Source organism: Arvicanthis niloticus, chromosome X, assembly GCF_011762505.2.
Source record: "Arvicanthis niloticus isolate mArvNil1 chromosome X, mArvNil1.pat.X, whole genome shotgun sequence".
In the NCBI taxonomy this organism is placed as follows: Eukaryota; Metazoa; Chordata; class Mammalia; order Rodentia; family Muridae; genus Arvicanthis; species Arvicanthis niloticus.
This window is the reverse complement of record NC_047679.1, coordinates 16,646,904-16,664,407: the sequence shown is the minus strand read 5'-3', so window position 1 is coordinate 16,664,407 and position 17,504 is coordinate 16,646,904. Positions and strand designations below refer to the sequence as shown.

The following is a 17,504-nucleotide window of genomic DNA, read 5'->3' as shown; positions in this document are numbered from 1 at the left end:
AACAAAAATAAATTAAAATATATGTATAAAAGTGTGGTGAAGCTTAAAAACTTTATACTAAGTAAAATAAACCAGTCACAAAAGACAAATATTGTATGATTCCTTTTATATGAAGTTCCAAAAGAGACAAATCTACAGACATGGAAATTAGAGTAGTCAGAGGAGAGCTGTATGGGTGGGGATGTAGAAGTGTCTGCTAATGTGTATAGGACTTTATTAGAGGGGATAAGATCTTTAAAAGTAGCCTGTGATGATGGTAGCCCAACATTGCTTGTATACTACAAGCCATGAAATGGTACTTTTTGAAAGTGCCCACCCGGTTTCATAGCAATAAAGTTGTTTTTAAAGAAAAGTGTTGCACAAAACTAGCACATAACAACAGCTATAATAATAGCAGCTATCACTGTTATGCTGCTTCCCATACCATTCTGGGTACTATGCTAAATAATTTAAGTATATGAACCTACATAATCCACATGATAAGGTTGTATGGTAGGTCCTGTTATAACCTCCACTTAATACATAAGGGAAGTAAAATGAAGACTGAATGATTTGCTGATGGTCACACAGAGGTAAAAACTGGAGTGCATATTCAGCAGCTTCCTTCTCACTTCTTCTTTTTTTGTTGTTTTGGTTTTTTTGAGACAGGGTTTCTCTGTGTAGCCCTGGCTGTCCTGGAACTCACTCTGTAGACCAGGCTGGCCTCGAACTCAGAAATCCGCCTGCCTCTGCCTCCCAAGTGCTGGGATTAAAGGCGTGCACCACCCCCACCGCCGGCTCCTTCTCACTTCTTTGAATATTTTCCCAGTGCTTTGTACAAAGGAGACACTATATAAATGTTAAAATAATATATCTAGTGAATACTTCTATTCACCCTGCAAATATTTATAGAACATTGTCCATGTTCCCATCAATACCTGCAAGCTCATCTTTGCATCTGTCACTCAAATTCCCTCTGGAGTTGGGGACAGATAGGTACTAAGGTTCACCCACCAAATACTAAATCTACTGTGTATCAAGCACTTTTCTAAACACTGAAGACATAACAATAAGTAAAATAGACAACAATCTCATAGTATTGTCAGATGCTACATCCACAAAATCTCACCAACATGACTGCCCAAATGTGAGATAAACAAGTACAGCATCTGTAATGGCTATTTCTGGTTGTCAACTTGACTATATCTGGAATGAACTACAATCCTGCTGTGATCTTGATCTTGAGGCTGGAAGACACAACTTTCTGACCTGGATTGTGGCATGGTGATCTTGAGGCATAGTGGCTATGAAAAGCTTAGGCCCAGGCAAGGTAGTACACACCTTTATTCCCAGGAGACTGAGGCAAGCAGATCTCTGAGTTCCAGGTCAGCCTGGGACAAAGCAAGTTCCAGATCCAGGCATGGTATTACATACCTTTAATCTGGGCCACACCTTCTGCTGGAGGGTTATATAGGGACATTGGAAGAAGCAAGATTTGCTCTTCTTCGCCTGCTTGCATTTACTTGTCAGCACATCTGTTGGAATCTACTTCTACAGAAGACCAGCTGAAACAACTAGCCTTGTGGGACTGAGCAACTACTAGATTCTTGGACTTCCCATTCACAGCTAACCATTGCTGGGGAGTTGAACTATAGACTGTAAGTCTTCACAATAAATTCCCTCAATATAGAGAAACATTCCATAAGTTCTGTGACTCTAGAGAACCCTGACTAACACAACATCAATGGACATGCCAAAGTGGATGGGGAAAGCCCAACCCTACACAAAGAAATATAGGCAAATGAGGAAAGATGAGAGTGGAAAAGGTAGCTTTCTCCAGCAAAGAGCACACCAATCAGTTGCCCAATGCCAAATGGTCAGCCCTAAAAAACAGATAGAAGTAACATTTATAGAAGTAAATGCATGTATATATGTATATATATTTATATGATAATTAATTTTAAAGAAGATGCCACAAATTTGAATAAAAGTTGGAAGGGTGTATGTGAGGGTTTAGAGGACAAAGGGGGCAGGGAGAAATGTTATAATTATATTGTAGTCTCAAAAATCCCCTACATCAAACAAACATCATGTTGTAATCTTATGGTGCTAACATTCTAGTAGGTTAGAGAGACAATAAACAGAATATGTAGACCGGTGTTGAATACTGTTCTTCAAAACCCAAGTCCACCCAGAAATGGTGAGTAACCTTATTTAGAAATAAGTCTCCATGCTGGGCAGTGGTGGTGCACACCTTTAATTCCAGCACTTGGGAGGCAGAGGCAGGCAGATTTCTGAGTTTGAGGCCAGCCTGGTCTACAGAGTGAGTTCCAGGATAGCCAGGACTACACAGAGAAACCCTGTCTTGAAAAACAAAAAAAAAGCCTCCTACAGATTTAATCAACTTAAGATAGTGTCCTGTGAAATTGGTGTGTTCTAATCCAATAATTGATGTCACTTGAAGAAAAGGGAAAGGTCTGAGGACATACCCCAGTAATAGCACTTAACCAGCATACTAAAGTCCTAAGTTCAATTCTCAGCACTGAAAAAAAAGAGGGGAAACTGGATAATTGGATACAAAGACACACACACACAGACACACACACTAGAAGAATGCCATGTGGTGAGTTATGATGAGTTATGATGGCTAATATTCATTGTCAACTTGATAGGATTTATAATCACAATAGAAACAAATTTCTGGATTTCTGGGAATGCTTGTCAGAGATTATCTAGATTATTTCAACTGAGGTAGGAAGAATCATCCATGGGCTGGCATTCTGGAGTGTATAAAAAGGAGAGAGAGAACTGAGCACAAGAATGCATCTCTCGACCTGCTTCTTGCATGTGATGCAATGTGGCCAGCTGCTTCAAGTTTCTTCTGACTTGACTTCCCTGCAATGATAGACAGTAACCTTCAAAACTGTGAGCCTAAATAAACTCTTTCCCTCCCTTAAATTGCTTTTATCATAGATTACAGCAATAGGGAAAATAATTAATATATAAAATTGGTATTAACAAGTGGGGTTCTTTTTTGGTTTTATTGTTTTGTTGTGGGTTTTCAGGTTGTTTTTGTTTGTTTGTTTTGTTTTGTTTTACTATGTAGCTCTGCTGACCTGGAACTCACTGTGTAGACCAGGTTGACCTCGAACTCACAGACATTGCCTGCTTCTGCCTCTCAAGTGTTGGGATTAAAGGCATACACCACTACCCCCAGCTGAGTTGGGGCTTTTGCTATAATAAACCTGACTATGTGGTTCTTAGGCCTTTGAAACTTTTTGTGGCTGGAATATGGAAGAGTGTGGTATTTTGGGCTAGAAAAAGTCTAACATGCTGAAAAGTAGAATTTAGTGGGCCATACCCTCAGGACCTTGGAAGAGCTGAGAGGAGTGTAGACAGTGGAGACCCAGCTCATGAGATTTCAGAGGGGGAACAAAGACTTTTGGAAAAGTGTGCCAGGGCCAATCATGTGATATTTTGTCCAAAAATCTTTCTGCATTCTGCCTATTCATTAAGAACGTGAGTGAGGTTTAACTTGAAGGCAATTAATTAACTTGCTTGGTAAAGGAAATTTCAAGATAGAATAGCACTTGAACTATGGCATGTCTACTGTTTACTACTCTGATACAGGTCTACCATAAGAAAAAAAAGTGAAGCAGAAAGATACTAAAATTGTGTATGTTCGTGAGGAAATGAGTGTGAGCAAGTTTAACCTTATAGACAAAGCAGCTTTGAAAGTAGCTATAACTGTTAAGGAGACTAGCATCATTAAAGATGCTAGTGCTTTGCACTGGGACAGTAAGAATGGTGTCACAAGGATAGAACAACACCTGTCAGAGGCTCCATCTTACAAAAAGGTACAAGTTCACTTGAAGGAAGAGAGTCTAAAGTGAAAGGATTCCCAGCTCCTCAAAGGCAACAGCCTAAGGAGGTGTTTCCATGTGGTCAGCACACAGAGGTTGATACAGCTGTGATCCAAATGAGGCCACATTTGGCCACAGGCCACATTTTGAGCTAGCAGCAGAACTCAGCAGTAGCATCTGTGTGGTACTAGTTTGAAAGCATGAAAAATGCAAGATTGAAGAGGTCATAGAACCTTTCTTCATGGTTTCAGAGAGCCAGGAAATGTGGGCAAGGTTGGAGGCCCACCAAGGAGACCCTGAGAGGCTATTGCATGAAGCTGTAAAGGTAAAAGTTGCAATGGAGACCCCAGGTTGCCAAAACCATAGAATGTCTGCTGAGGAAAGCTGCAGGGCATAGAATGGACTCAACTCAAAAGAGGCTATATGTTCTGCATGTTGCAAAGTTAGAGAAGCAGGGCTCTCTAAGCCCTTTAGAGTCTGAATGGTTTCATCTGGAAGAGAGGTGGAGCTTCAAAGCTTGGTATGATCTCTGCTGGGTTTTTGGTCTTACTTCAGTCCAATCATTCCTTGCTATGTTCCCATTCTTTCCCTTTTGGAATGGGAATCTTTGTTCTGTGCCATTATATATGGTGGAAGTATATAACTTGTTTTCTGATGTTGTGGGGACTCACAGTTAAAGAGATTGCCATGAGTCTCAGATGAAACTTTTATTTTTATTTTACATGTATGAGTATTTTGCTTGCATGTATATATGTGTATATGCCTGCTACCTGCAGTGGCCAAAAGACACGATCAAAACTTCCAGAACTATAGATGGTTATGAATTATCACGTGGTGTTGGAAACCAAACCCAGGTCCTCTATAAGCACAGTAAGTGCTCTTAACTGCTGAGTTTTCTCTCTAGCCCCGACTTTGGACTTTTAAACACGGTTAAAATTACTAAACACTCTGAAGAGTTTTGACTTGGTGTATTTTGCATTATGAGGCACTGTGAGCTTATGACTAAAAGGGTTAGAAGGTTAATGGCTTAAAAATTATGTGCTTAGGTCTAAAGTTGGCAAGGGGCAGAGCTGTGATTGTTTATAATGATTGTCAACTCAATAGGAATCAGAACTACTGTGGGAAAAAATCTCTGGCAATGTTTATGAGAGATTATGGTTATTATGTTAATTGAGGTGGGAAGGGAAGACATATACCCCACAAATATGGACAGTACCAGTCCACAGGTTAAGGTCCTGGACCAAATACAACTAAGAAAAAGAATTGAATGAACAAGACTTCATGTCTTATGAGAGGAGAGGAACAGAGTCAGGAAAACACAGTATTTTGGGAACTATTTTTTAAAGATGCAATCTTTAAAAAATTCTTTCCCTCAGAAAAGGAATGAGAGACACATATGAGTGTGTGTATGTGTGTCTGTGTTTGTGTGTGTGTCTGTCTCTCTCTGTTGTGTGTGTCTGTCTCTGTGTGTGTGTGCGTTGTGTGTATCTGTCTCTGTGTGTGTGTGTCTGTCTTTGTGTGTGTGTCTGTCTTTGTGTGTGTGTCAGTCTTTCTCTGTTGTGTGTGTCAGTCTCTGTGTGTGTGTGTGTTGTGTGTGTCTGTCTCTGTGTGTGTGTCTGTCTTTGTGTGTGTGTCATGTATGTGTGTGTCTGTCTCTCTTACACACATACTCCGTGTGTGTGTGTGTGTGTGTGTGTGTGTGTGTGTGCATGAGTGTTGTAAGGGAGAATCGATGGAAAAACATTGCCTGATTAGATTGAAGATCCTATTGCCAAGCTAAAGAATTTGGACCTTCTCTTATAGGCAATGAAAAGTTTTGAACATATTTTGAATATGTCAGGTGGAGCTCCCACATGGGTATTATAGGCAGCAAACATGCTACACTACAAGATGACTTCAGTATTGGTTTGTTATTGTTGTTCGGCAGAAACCATGGTACTACATCTCTTTTTGCCTGCCACCTCCCAGAGTCATTTCCCAGAAGCCTCTGTAGCCAGTGAGATTGTTCCAATTCTCCTTATCCAAGGTCTATCTTTGCCAAGGAATGTGTGCTAGAGGAGGAAAGAGCCCCGCCCCCCAAACCACTTCTCACCACTGCCAGGATCCAGTCAATACGAATTTGTCTTGTCGTGATGTTGAGAGCCATGAAGCACTTTCCTCAGATGGTGGCATCTGTTCAAATTGGGTCTTGTCTACTAGATTCTCACAGCTCTATCTATGCACAGACCTTCTCCTACACCTGTTAGCTGCCAAGTACAAAATGGGAATATCAAGATTAAAAAGAAAATCAGGATCTGGAGGTGTCTCTCAATGGCCGAGCATGTTCTTAGCATGTGCAAGTCTCTGGGCTTGCCAGTCATGGCGGCACACACCTTTAGTCCCAGCACTTGGGAGACCAAGTAGGCCAGCTGGCTGCATCATAAGATCCAATCTTTAAAAAAATTCTTTCCCTCAGAAAATTTACTATCCAGAGGAACTCAATTTTGTAGAGAAGACACTGAGAACTAGAGAGACTGATTGCACCTAATTGCTGAAGCCAGTGACCACTAGTCTAGCTGATTACTACTTTAATGTTTTTCTTAGACTATTTCCTAGGGTTTGCTTTTCCAAAGAGACAAGAGGCATCAGACTTTAGAGAGTGGTAAGGTAGGAAAGTAACCATTTGTGTGGAACACAGAAAGAGAGAAAAGGACTACGCTTTTCTCTTGGGTATCCTTACAGAGATAGCGGTGCTTAAAACTAAGACAGCTTTTAGCTAATTAATTAACTACTCTGCCAGCCCCCTTCCCCCTAGTGGGGATGAGGTGATATGTAACCAAAGTACTTGTCAGCCTCTAACAACTGCAGAGAGCAAGCCTAATAGGCTCCTGTAGAGTTTCGTTTTAGGAGAAATTTTCTCTCTGAAGATGATGTGTAAGCTTGATCCTGTCAGAACATAAAACCACATAACCCATCATGTTTCCAATTTTGTCCTAGCTGCCATAAAACTTTGAGCCAAATTCAGAGTCCAATTATAATCCAGTTCATTTTAGGTACCTGGCAACATCTATTTGTGCTTCTTTTCCATAGTTGCTGGTCTGTTTTCTTCCATATTTTTATCCCCAATTTTCTTTCTTTCATGTTATAAACTGATGTCGCCTAATATCCTTTTTAAAGTAGGCGAGATATAAATCTCACATAAACTAAACTATATTTACAGATGCTAAGGGGATTTAAAACAATGAAGAACCTTTCAAGAAACAGATGATATTTGGCCTAAAGAAAAGCAGGCTTCTAAGGAATGATTACTATCTTCAAATATCCAGTAGGCTACCAGGAGAATAATGTAGTAGAATTATTCTGCATAGTTCCAAAGTACACAGCCAGAAGTAATGGGTGAAAATAACAGGGAGACAGAGCCCAAGGAAAGAAACTTCCGGGAGACTTAATCAACAAGGCGAGTTCACTATCACTGGAGGCCTTCAAATAATGACTGGATGGTATCATTTGGAGGGTCTGTTGCAACAGAGAGTGGAAACATATTAAATAGGACAGTTTCAAAGTCCCTTTACAGCCCTAACATGTGCAAGACATCATCCTAGCTGTAAATTAGAAGATGGAATGGAAAAGAGGAAAGTATGGAGGGAGAACAGAAAAGAAGCAAAGATTCACCAAATACTGGGATATTCTAGCCCAAATGAACCTTGACCACCTCAGAGACATTCATAACAAGCTATAAACAGAACCCAAGCCTGCACTAACCCAATCCTATTCCATATGATTCTCATAGAGGAAAAGGAACCAAAAAGTCCTTTCCATTGCTCCTTACACCATAGGCTGGTGTTCAGAGTTTAAAGGGAACTTTAGAGATCATGTGGTCCAAGTCCCTTGTTTTATGACTCAATAAAGAAACTCAGAGAAAGCTGGCTGTGGTGGCTCATGCCTGTAATTTCAGCATCTGGATGGAGTATTACAAGTTTGAAGCCAGCTTGGGTTTATATAACAAGACTCCATCTAGACAGATAGGTAGGTAGTAGGTAGATAGATAGATCGATCAATAGACAGACAGACAGACAGAGACAGACAGACAGATCAAAGCAAACCTTGTGGAATGGAAAGGACTAGTCAAACCATTGCCCATTTCACTTCAATAAGAGCGATATTCAAGGGCAAAACCAAGTTTTCTATTTTTCAATTCTTCAACAAGGCTTGGTGTTGGCTCCTTGCTCATGGTGGGTACACAATTAGCAGTTGGGAAATTGAACTCAGAAGAATTGTCCCAAAGTGCTGAAACTAGGCGTTACGCCTTCTAACACCGTGATACTTTCTATGACAAAATACCATTCACTTCTAGTCAAACAGATTTTCACATCTCTGTTTCAGAAGCCTGGAGCCATATAATAGTAGACAGAAGATAAGCTGTGCCCTCAAGGAACAAATGTTCTGCCTGTGGGCTGTCCATTTGTTGTCATGGGAAGCTTCTCTCCCACTTTTGCATACTTATTGCCTGCTTATTCTTCAGATCCTAGTTCATCATCAGCCCCTTCTCTCATTCTCAGTGTAGGCAGGTCCCTCTGATAGATGCTGTCTGCGAGTCCTTTTCTTTGCCCAATACAGCAAGTTTATAATTGCATATTGACTGGTGTAGTTCTTTGTTGCTTACCATCTGCTTCCTTCTTTGAACTGTTAGCACTCAAGAGTAGGTGTTCCTCTGTCTATTGTTATACTCCACGATCAATGTCATAGATATAGTAAAAATCCTGGTACATGGTAGGTAAGCAATAAGCAATCCATATTTGTTGGATGCCTGGACTAACCCCCAACATATAGATAGATATATCATAATTACAATTTAGTGAGATAAGGGATATAAAGCAGTATATCCAAATCACTTCCTTGGGAGGGAGATAGCCAGTTTGGGCATCAATGGAGCTAGTCTAGGATGGCCGCATAAAATGTCTGTGCTGCTAGGCAACCACAGGGAGAACAACACACACAGCTTTGTGAAAGTGTCTCTTTTTCAGACAAAGCCAGGTACATTTCGGAATTCCTTTATTTCCCCCAGTCCCCCAAGAAGCAGACTGTTCTGCTAGAGTGAAATAAACGGAGTACAACTGACAGTCGACCACAGAGGGCTGCCCCAGGAAGCTTAGAGACTTGGGATTCATAGATTGCTCTGTTCCTTATCATTCTCATCTATAGGAGCAAGACTGAGAACAGTGATGGGTTCTGGATTCAGGAGACAGTTCTGAACCTTTTGGTGGGGTAAGACCTAGTCTCCAGCAGAAGAGTGTTGCCCCCTGGTGGTAATAATAATGATAATGATGATCCAGCGATCATTAGTGGGTATGATCTTTGCTAGAGTGACCAGCCTTTCCAGTTTGCCCACAATTGTTTTTAATCACTAAAGGCCCTAGATCCCACTGAAGGCTCTGAAAGTCAGTTAAACCAGGGCATTTGGCTATGCTATTCCTCCAGGATGTTCAACATCCTGCATACAACATGAACTCCCTACATAATTCATGACCTCAGTTTGGGCAGAGCCTTCAAGATCCAGCCCATTTTCCAGATGTAAAAGGAAACTCTGAAAGAATGGGAAAAAAAATCTCCGTCTTTAATATCGTGTTACAAATTAACAGTAGAACCAAGAATAGCATCTAAGCATGCAGACCCACAGCCTCATGTTCTCTGCCCATACCTAGCACCTCCTCAGTTACTTGTCAGTTTGTGAGGCTCTGCAATTCTCCAGGAGGTCTTTCCTAAATCACCTTGCACTGCTCCCTCAGCCTTTCAAAAACCTTTCCCCTTAAAAAAAAAAAAAAGGTACTGTTTTTACCCTGTAAATGTGTAGCAAGGAAAATATTTCCCAGGGAAATAAGCCAAGAAGATGGGGCACCGCCTACACACTTGCCCTGACAGACCACTTTGCCCTCATATGCTTCCCCCTCCCTTGCTTCTTTACCCCTCCCAGACCCCACCCTTTTTAAGGTTTTTTTTTCAGCCCCGCCCCAAATCCCATTCCCAGAAATACTAAAGAGGAGAGCAACTATAGCTTAGGGCACTCTCAGGTTTGTCCAGCGGCCCAAGGAAGGGCATCTGGCATGGCAGATAAAGGAGAGATAGGGAGAGAGGCTTCCGAAATCACCAGGTGAGATGGGTTTGAGAACTGAAAGCTGAGAAGTAAGAAGGCATCCCTGCAGCTGCACTGGAAAAGAAAACACCTTGCCAGACTTCATAACCCTAACAGGTCTGTCAGGAGATAGGTCCTAGTTTCCTGACCGCCTAAATTTACATGTCCTTCTTTGTTCCCTTGATCCCTGACAAGGACCCCCCTCAAAAAAAATCAGCTCCTGCCTCTCCCCTCCACTGAGACAAATTTGCAAACTCCCACATCTCTGTGGAAACGGCAGAGAGCAGGAGAGAAGAAAAAAGGAGAAAAATCCACCCACATGCCAACAAACTGGAAAAAAAATAACCCAGGCCTTGTCTCACTCAGCTGTTGGCTTGCCTCTCCCTCCCACTGTGGCGGCTGCTCCTGCCTCCTGGACAGAGACCTGGAACTGTTCAACTTTCCTGTTCCAAGCTGGCTTTTGTCAATATCCCCTGCCTCCAACCCCACTCCAGCTACCAGAGTGAGAGTCCTGAATTCCAGAAGCAGGAGAGCTAGAAAGGAGAAATAGCAGAGCCACTAAGTGCTTGTAGCTGGCTTCGGATCCTGTGCTCCCAAACCGTATAGGGTCCCTCTTCTTGTCCCATGAAAATAAGTCAAGGAGATCGGTCACTACTCACAAGCTTTCCCTGTCAGGCTCTTTGCTCTCAAAAGCTCTCCCTTGCCTCCCATGCCTCCTTGTCATCCTCTTCAGGCTCTGTTTTCAGTCTGATGTCACGTGCCCTCCTGTTTCTTCACCTTCTCTCCTAGTTCTGGACACCATTTAGAAAACAAAACCGAACAGGATGAAACAAAATGGAGTATATTGCTAGGAAGGAGAGATCTGGAAATAGTTAAGAACTATTGAAGAAAATGGGAATGTTTAGCCTGTGGGGAGGAGATTATGAACAGCACAGGAAGATAGAATCAGAAAGAGGGTTTACCTTACCAGATGAGGTGGCCCAGAGAGGGAGCTATTGTATGGCCAGTTCCCCACCCCACCTCACCCACTCACCCACCCACCCACCCCCTCTTCCCCTCCAGGCCTCCGGGAAGCAGAAGGAATAGTGAGTGAAAGATGCAAGACAGGAGATTTAAATGGCAGTTTTGTTTCTTCTTTCCAAATTCTCGTTATTTCATTCCCTTGTCTTACTGTGTGGGATCTCTAGAATGTGGAGATACAAGTTTTACTGTAGCTGCAGCTAACAAAAGAGACAGAATGGGCATCTGTTATTCGTCTAAATGAAAGAGAGTTCCCTGTTTTACAATTACATATAATGCTTGATGTAGGCTTTTGAAGTTTTTTTTTTTAAATCAAGTTAAGGTAATTTTTTTTGTTTTGTTTTGTTTTTTGAGACAGGGTTTCTCTGTGTAGCCCTGGCTGTCCTGGAACTCACTCTGTAGACTAGGCTGGCCTTGAACTCAGAAATCCTCCTGCCTCTGCCTCCTAAGTGCTGGGAATAAAGGTGTGCGCCAGCACTGCCTGGCAGGAAATTTCTTCTTATTCCTAATAGCTAAGTTTATTTGTCAAGAACATTGGTTAAGTCTTACTGAAGACTTAAGTCTACTTCCTCAGCATCTTTTCTAATAAACATATGTATTGATTTTTTTTCTTCTCTCTTCTATGCACATTTTCAATGAGCTAAGTGGATAAGCACCAAACCTGACAAGCTGGGTTTGATTCCTGAGTACCACATGGTAGAAGGAAAGAACCAACTCCCACAAGTTGTCCATTGATCTCCACATGCATGCTGTGACAATGGGCATCCCTTCAAAAATATAACTTAACATTAAAAAGCTCAAAAAATGAGCTCAAAAATAGATAACTTATAATATACAAATTTATCCTAAAGAGACACTGTCTAACTCAGGGGCAAAAAGTTACTGGGGGAAAATGACGCTGGAAGTATTCAAATAGATATGTAGCCATAGCAGGCACAGTGGCTTATGCATGTAATCCTAGCAGTAGATTGTGTGAATTCAAGGATAGCTTTGGCTATGTAGTGAGGTCCAGGCCATCCTGGTATATGGAGGGAAACTCTGCCTCAAAACAACATCAACAAATCATAAGTCACAGAAAAATCAAAGAAATCTGTAGAAAACTCTGAAGAGTCTAGATTTTAAAATCAAAATAAATCCAGAAGCTAGTAAGAGAGTATAGCATGATTATAAGAGACAAAGTAAACATACAAAAATCAACTGCTTCTTATGTATCAGCAATAAACAATTAGAATTTGACATTTTAAGACAGCAAAACTATTTTTAATAGCACCAATGAAATACTTATATATAAATATAACAACATAATAGGTACACGATCTTAATGCACAAAACATAGATGACAAATCTAAATTCACAGACAAGCAGACTAGAAATTGTGAAGACCTGTCTTTCCCAAATTAATACTTAGATACAATATCATTCCAGTCAAATTCCTAGCAAGCTTACATTGTGGATATATACAAATGATTCTGAAGTTAATACAAAAAAGCCAAACACCTGTTACAACTACAATAGTTAAGAAGAACAAAATTGGAGGATTCATGATACCCAGTTTCAAGGCAACCACAATACAAGGAAACTAAAGAGAGAATGCACACATACATCATCAGAGCAGACTAGAACAAATTGTGAGATATATGCCATAGAACTTAATGGAAATACGAGCTGAAGTTTAAAAAAAAAAAGGAATGAAGTCAAGATCTGTTTATACAGACTTCTCCAAGGATGAAGAAGAAGGTGGCTGCTAATACAATCTCATATTCCTTGCTTTCCTTTTAAAACAAGTTTCTTGTCACATAGTTCATACAAGTGAGCAATGGGGCCATGTCATAAAACAGAATGGGTTCTGGCTAGATAAATGATAAATCAACTACAAACTTCCTTCCTGGGATAGAATGTGCCAAGTTCTCCTCCCATCACTATACTTTCATTTTAGAAATGGTGTAACAAGAGTGAGCCTGGTGGTGCTGTTCTATCATCCTAGCCACTCAGGAGGCTGACAGAAGCATAAGCTCAAGGCCTGGGCTACATAGAGAGTTTAAGGTTAACCTTAGCAAGTTAGCGAGGCTCTGTCTCAAAATAGAAAGGAAATAACAGACTAGTACAGCTTAGTAGTAGAGGCTCTGGATTCAATCCAGACAGAGAGAGAGAGAGAGAGAGAGAGAGAGAGAGAGAGAGAGAGAGAGAGAGAGAGGAGAGTGAGAGAAAGATCCTGTTAGAAAGCTTAACTTCTCCAAAGTTTAAGGTTTCTCCTTTCCCCCTGGTTCTTGGGAGTGAACCTAGGGCTGTGTGCTTGGTAGGCAAATGCCTTACCACTGAGCTAGATCCCCAATCCTCAAATTTTCAGTATTAATAAAAGATTGTGGTAGAGAATGTGGCTGAGTGGCAGAGTGCTTGTCTAACATGTATGGGGCCCTGGGCATCATCCCCAGCATCATAGAAGTAAACATTATAAGGTATACAAGTCTTTGACTTGTCCAATATAATGTCTAAATTCTTTACAACCATTCTTGGTGTTAGGGGCCTCTCTTCTTATGGACACTATACCTCTAAACCAGAACCTTACTCCTTTTTCCTACTCTGGCCAGGGGCAGGGAGATGCCAGAGACTCTATTAGTGGGAGTTAATGAGGAAGGTAAATGCTGTCCTGATTTTAAGAGACTTCAAATCTGCACCCACACCACCTTGAATGTTCATTTCATCTGATCTCAGATGGGTAGTACTGCCAGGTATAGAGGTGTATTCATTTAACCCCAGTACTTGGGAAAGTGAGTCAGGAGAATTGCTGAGAGTTGAAGGCCAGACTAGGATATATAAGCTCAAGATCAGCCTAGAATGCATAGTGAAATCCTATTTAAAGTGGAAAAAAACTGAGGGGGAGAAGAAGGAAGAGGAGGAGGAAAAGGAAGAAAAGGAAGAGGAGAAGGAAGAAGAGGAGGAGAAGGAAGAAAAGGAGGGAATAGAGATGGCTCAGTGATTAAGAGCACTGGCTGCTCTTCCAGAGGAGCTAGCTTTGGTTCCTAGCACCCATATGGTGCCTAACAGTCTTCTTTAACTTCAAGTCTGAGGAACCCAATGTCCCCTTTTGGCATCCACGGACACTGCATGCATGTGGTACATGAACGCACATATAGGCAAGACACTCTCACACATAAAATAAGTCTTTTTTTTTTTAAGAGAAAAATTCCAAGCCTTGTGTGCCAAAGATCTCTTTGCCCTATAATTTGTGTGTTAATGAAGCATGAGACAGAAATTGAAAAAAAGGACAGAGAATAAACTGAAAGAGAAAAGAATACTGATGGGGGAGGGGAGGAAACAAATCAAATGATCTATTAATAGAAAGGGGATAAAGGATCAAGCCAGGATCTGCAGCACCCTTGGACAGACTGTACCCAACACTTTGATGCCCAATCTCAGCAAAATCTCCCGATTTGCAGCTGTAAGAGAAAAGGAAAGCAGCTATAAAGGGAAATAGTCCGTGTAGTGACAATGCCTTGTCAGAGAAGAAAGGTGGAGAAGTAAAATAGATAAACGTAGACTGATGATGTTTCTTCATTTTTTTTTTGTTGTGACTCATCTGTCTGAGAATAATGGTAAAGGCTCCAGCCTACACACTGACCCCAGAAAAACTGTAAATCACACAGCATATCAAATTTTGCCTGTAATTTAGCACATCTGAGTGTGCTCTGAACCATCTAGTCCACAAACAGCTCTGTAGGAGCTCTGCAGTAGAGAATATAGAGAAATTGTTTTAATAGACACGAAAGTTCTAAGTGCAGTGGTAAATGCCTGTAGTTCTAGCTGCAACAAGAAACTACGGCAGGAGAATCATTTGAATGCAGGAGTTTGAGGTTAGCCTGTACAACATAGCAGGAACCCATTCAAGTAAAAAGAAAGTGGCACGACCAACAAGTTGATTACATTGGCATACAATCTGCTTAGTCAAAGAGGAAGCCTGAATTTATGACTGAGGCAGCTAAACAGATAATGGAACCTTTCTTTGAGAAGGAGAACACTCAACAGGAATACATATCTGAAGAAAAATATTGGATGGGCTACCATGTTTTCTTAGCCTTTGGGAAAACATCCATGGGATAGATGTAGGATCTGGTGTTCAAGAGAGAAATGGAGGCTGGAGCTACAGAGCTGGAAGCCATCGTGTAGGTTATTAGTAAGCATAGACAAATGAATTAATCACCTGCAAAGACTGCACAGAGTGACCCTTTGAATATACAAATGTACAATGCAGGGTGACATAGAACCCAAAACTGTGACATACAGCCTACAGCAACCTGTGTAGATTACTCTTTACTTACAGTAGACAGCCTAGGAACCAAGGCCATAACAAGTAAGACTTATAGGAAGCTAGGTGGTTACCTCTAGTGACCTTCTAGGAAGCTAAATAATGACTTCCCTAACACTTGACCCAAAATGATTAGGACTTCCCAAGTTTTTAGTCCCCCTTTCAACTTACAACTACAGAAAGGTAAATATGTACCCCTAACTAATCACAGAGGATGCCCTTTTTTGCTTCTAGCTGCTGAGGGTTCCAAAGTAAAACAGTCTCTAATAGGGGCATACCTAAAGCTGTCTCTTCTCTAATATGAACCTTTCCTCTTCTACCTGCCTCTGAGTCTCTACCAAAACAAACCAGTGGCAGATTTCCTTGCTATAGCAAGCTCTAAATAATAGCTTTTGTGATTCTCATTTGGCTTGTCTCTGCCCTCCCCTCTCCCGCCCAAGAATGAGAAAAGGACTTGAACATAGCTTTATAAAAAAATTAATAAAGAGACAGAAAAAAAGGATCTATAAAAGTGACTGAGATGTAGGGGCCCAAGGACTAAAGAGCAAACCCAGGAAGAGTGTATGTCACAAAAACCAAATAGAGGGAGTGGTCTACAGTGCCAAATATTACACAAAGCAAAGTCTGAATCAACTAGATTTAGAAACAAGATCATTGGCAGTCTTGCAGAGAACAGTTTCCATGGAGTAGTGGGCGTGGATGGCAAATTACAATGGGCTAGGAAGGAAAGAGTCGCAGGCGAAATGGAAAGAGGTTAAGAGGTGACTGAGGAGAAAAGATTAAAAGGTGAAGGGAAGATGAGGAGGAGGGACAGTAGCAGTAATGCCTTTTGTCCTTGACAAGGAGGAGAGGGATAGGTTAGAAGCTAGAGAGCAGTGAACCCCCCCCCCCACTCCCAACAGTGTCTTCGTTTATATGGACTTTTATGTAGCATGGACTTCATGTGATTTAAGTACACATTTAAATTAATTTTACCTTGTTTACAAAATTGTACAATCATCACATTTCACTGTTTTGTCTTGAGATGGTAGTTGTTCAAGCTACCCTGAATTCCTGAATTCAAACAATTCTGATTCAGTGTCCAGAATGCTTGGAACTAAAGGCACAAACTACCATCACCAAATCGATTTTTTTTTTTTTTTTTTTTTTTTTTTTTTGGTTTTTCGAGACAGGGTTTCTCTGTTTAGTCCTGGCTGTCCTGGAACTCACTCTGTAGACCAGGCTGGCCTCGAACTCAGAAATCCGCCTGTCTCTGCCTCCCAAGTGCTGGGATTAAAGGCGTGTGCCACCACCGCCCGGCCCGATTTTTTTAAACATTTCTATTTTCTCTAAAAGACCACTCATGCCCAGTTTCTCCTTATCCCCACCCTACCTTTAGTCAATTGCTTATCTGCTTTCTGTTACTATATATTTGTATTTCATGGAGAGTTTCTATAAATAAAATGATAGTATGTATATGGGATGGGAGTTGTGCCTGAAATTTTTGACTGAGCAAAATATTTTTGATGTTCATGTATGCTGCAGCATATATCACTGCTGCAGTGCTGGATAACATGGTTAGACCATGTTTTGTTTAGACATTTGTCAGTTGGTAGAAAATCAGACCTTTTGCCTAGTTTGAACAAAAAGGCTATGGCATCATGATATAATTTTCTTCTATACACTTGAGTTTTCATTTGTCTTAGTATTTAGAGGTATAATTGTGGGGCATGTGTTTACTATAGTGCACATGTGTATGTCAGAAGACAATTTCTGGGTGTCAGTTCTCTCCTTCTATCACCTGGATCCCAGAGATTAAACTCGGGTCATCAGACTTGCAACAAGAGTCTTTACCCACTGAGCCATCTCGTGACCTAAACAATGCTTTCATTAATTGGTTACATTTGCAAGAATTGTATAATTTAATGGCATTTATTATGCATGTCATGTGAAGTATCCTCTCTTCCTAGCTCTAAATCACTTTTATCACTTCAAAAGAAAACTTCCATAGTCATTTATCAGTCATTATTTATTACCACCTAACCCCAGCTTATATAGCAGCCACTAGTCTGCTTTGTATTTATCTGTATTAACTTTGTGCAGTGATTCATATAAATGTAACCATGGAATAGGTGACCTGTTGTGTTCACTTAGTATGTATCAATATTTCCTCCCTTTTATGGCTGAAAGTATTAAATTGTACTGCATATATCACATTTCATTTATTCACTCATCAGTTTACGACTATTTG

At 40.9% G+C, this 17,504-nt stretch overlaps 1 long non-coding RNA gene across 1 annotated transcript; it reads right to left on the bottom strand.

Moving 5' to 3' along the window:
- Positions 1 to 2,421: 2,421 nt before the first annotated feature.
- Positions 2,422 to 10,953, bottom strand: LOC143435557 (uncharacterized). Its single transcript, XR_013105962.1, has 3 exons — positions 10,611 to 10,953; positions 5,935 to 6,088; positions 2,422 to 2,874 (listed from the first exon to the last, which is right to left on the bottom strand). It is a non-coding gene; the product is annotated as an uncharacterized LOC143435557 (long non-coding RNA).
- Positions 10,954 to 17,504: the final 6,551 nt, after the last annotated feature.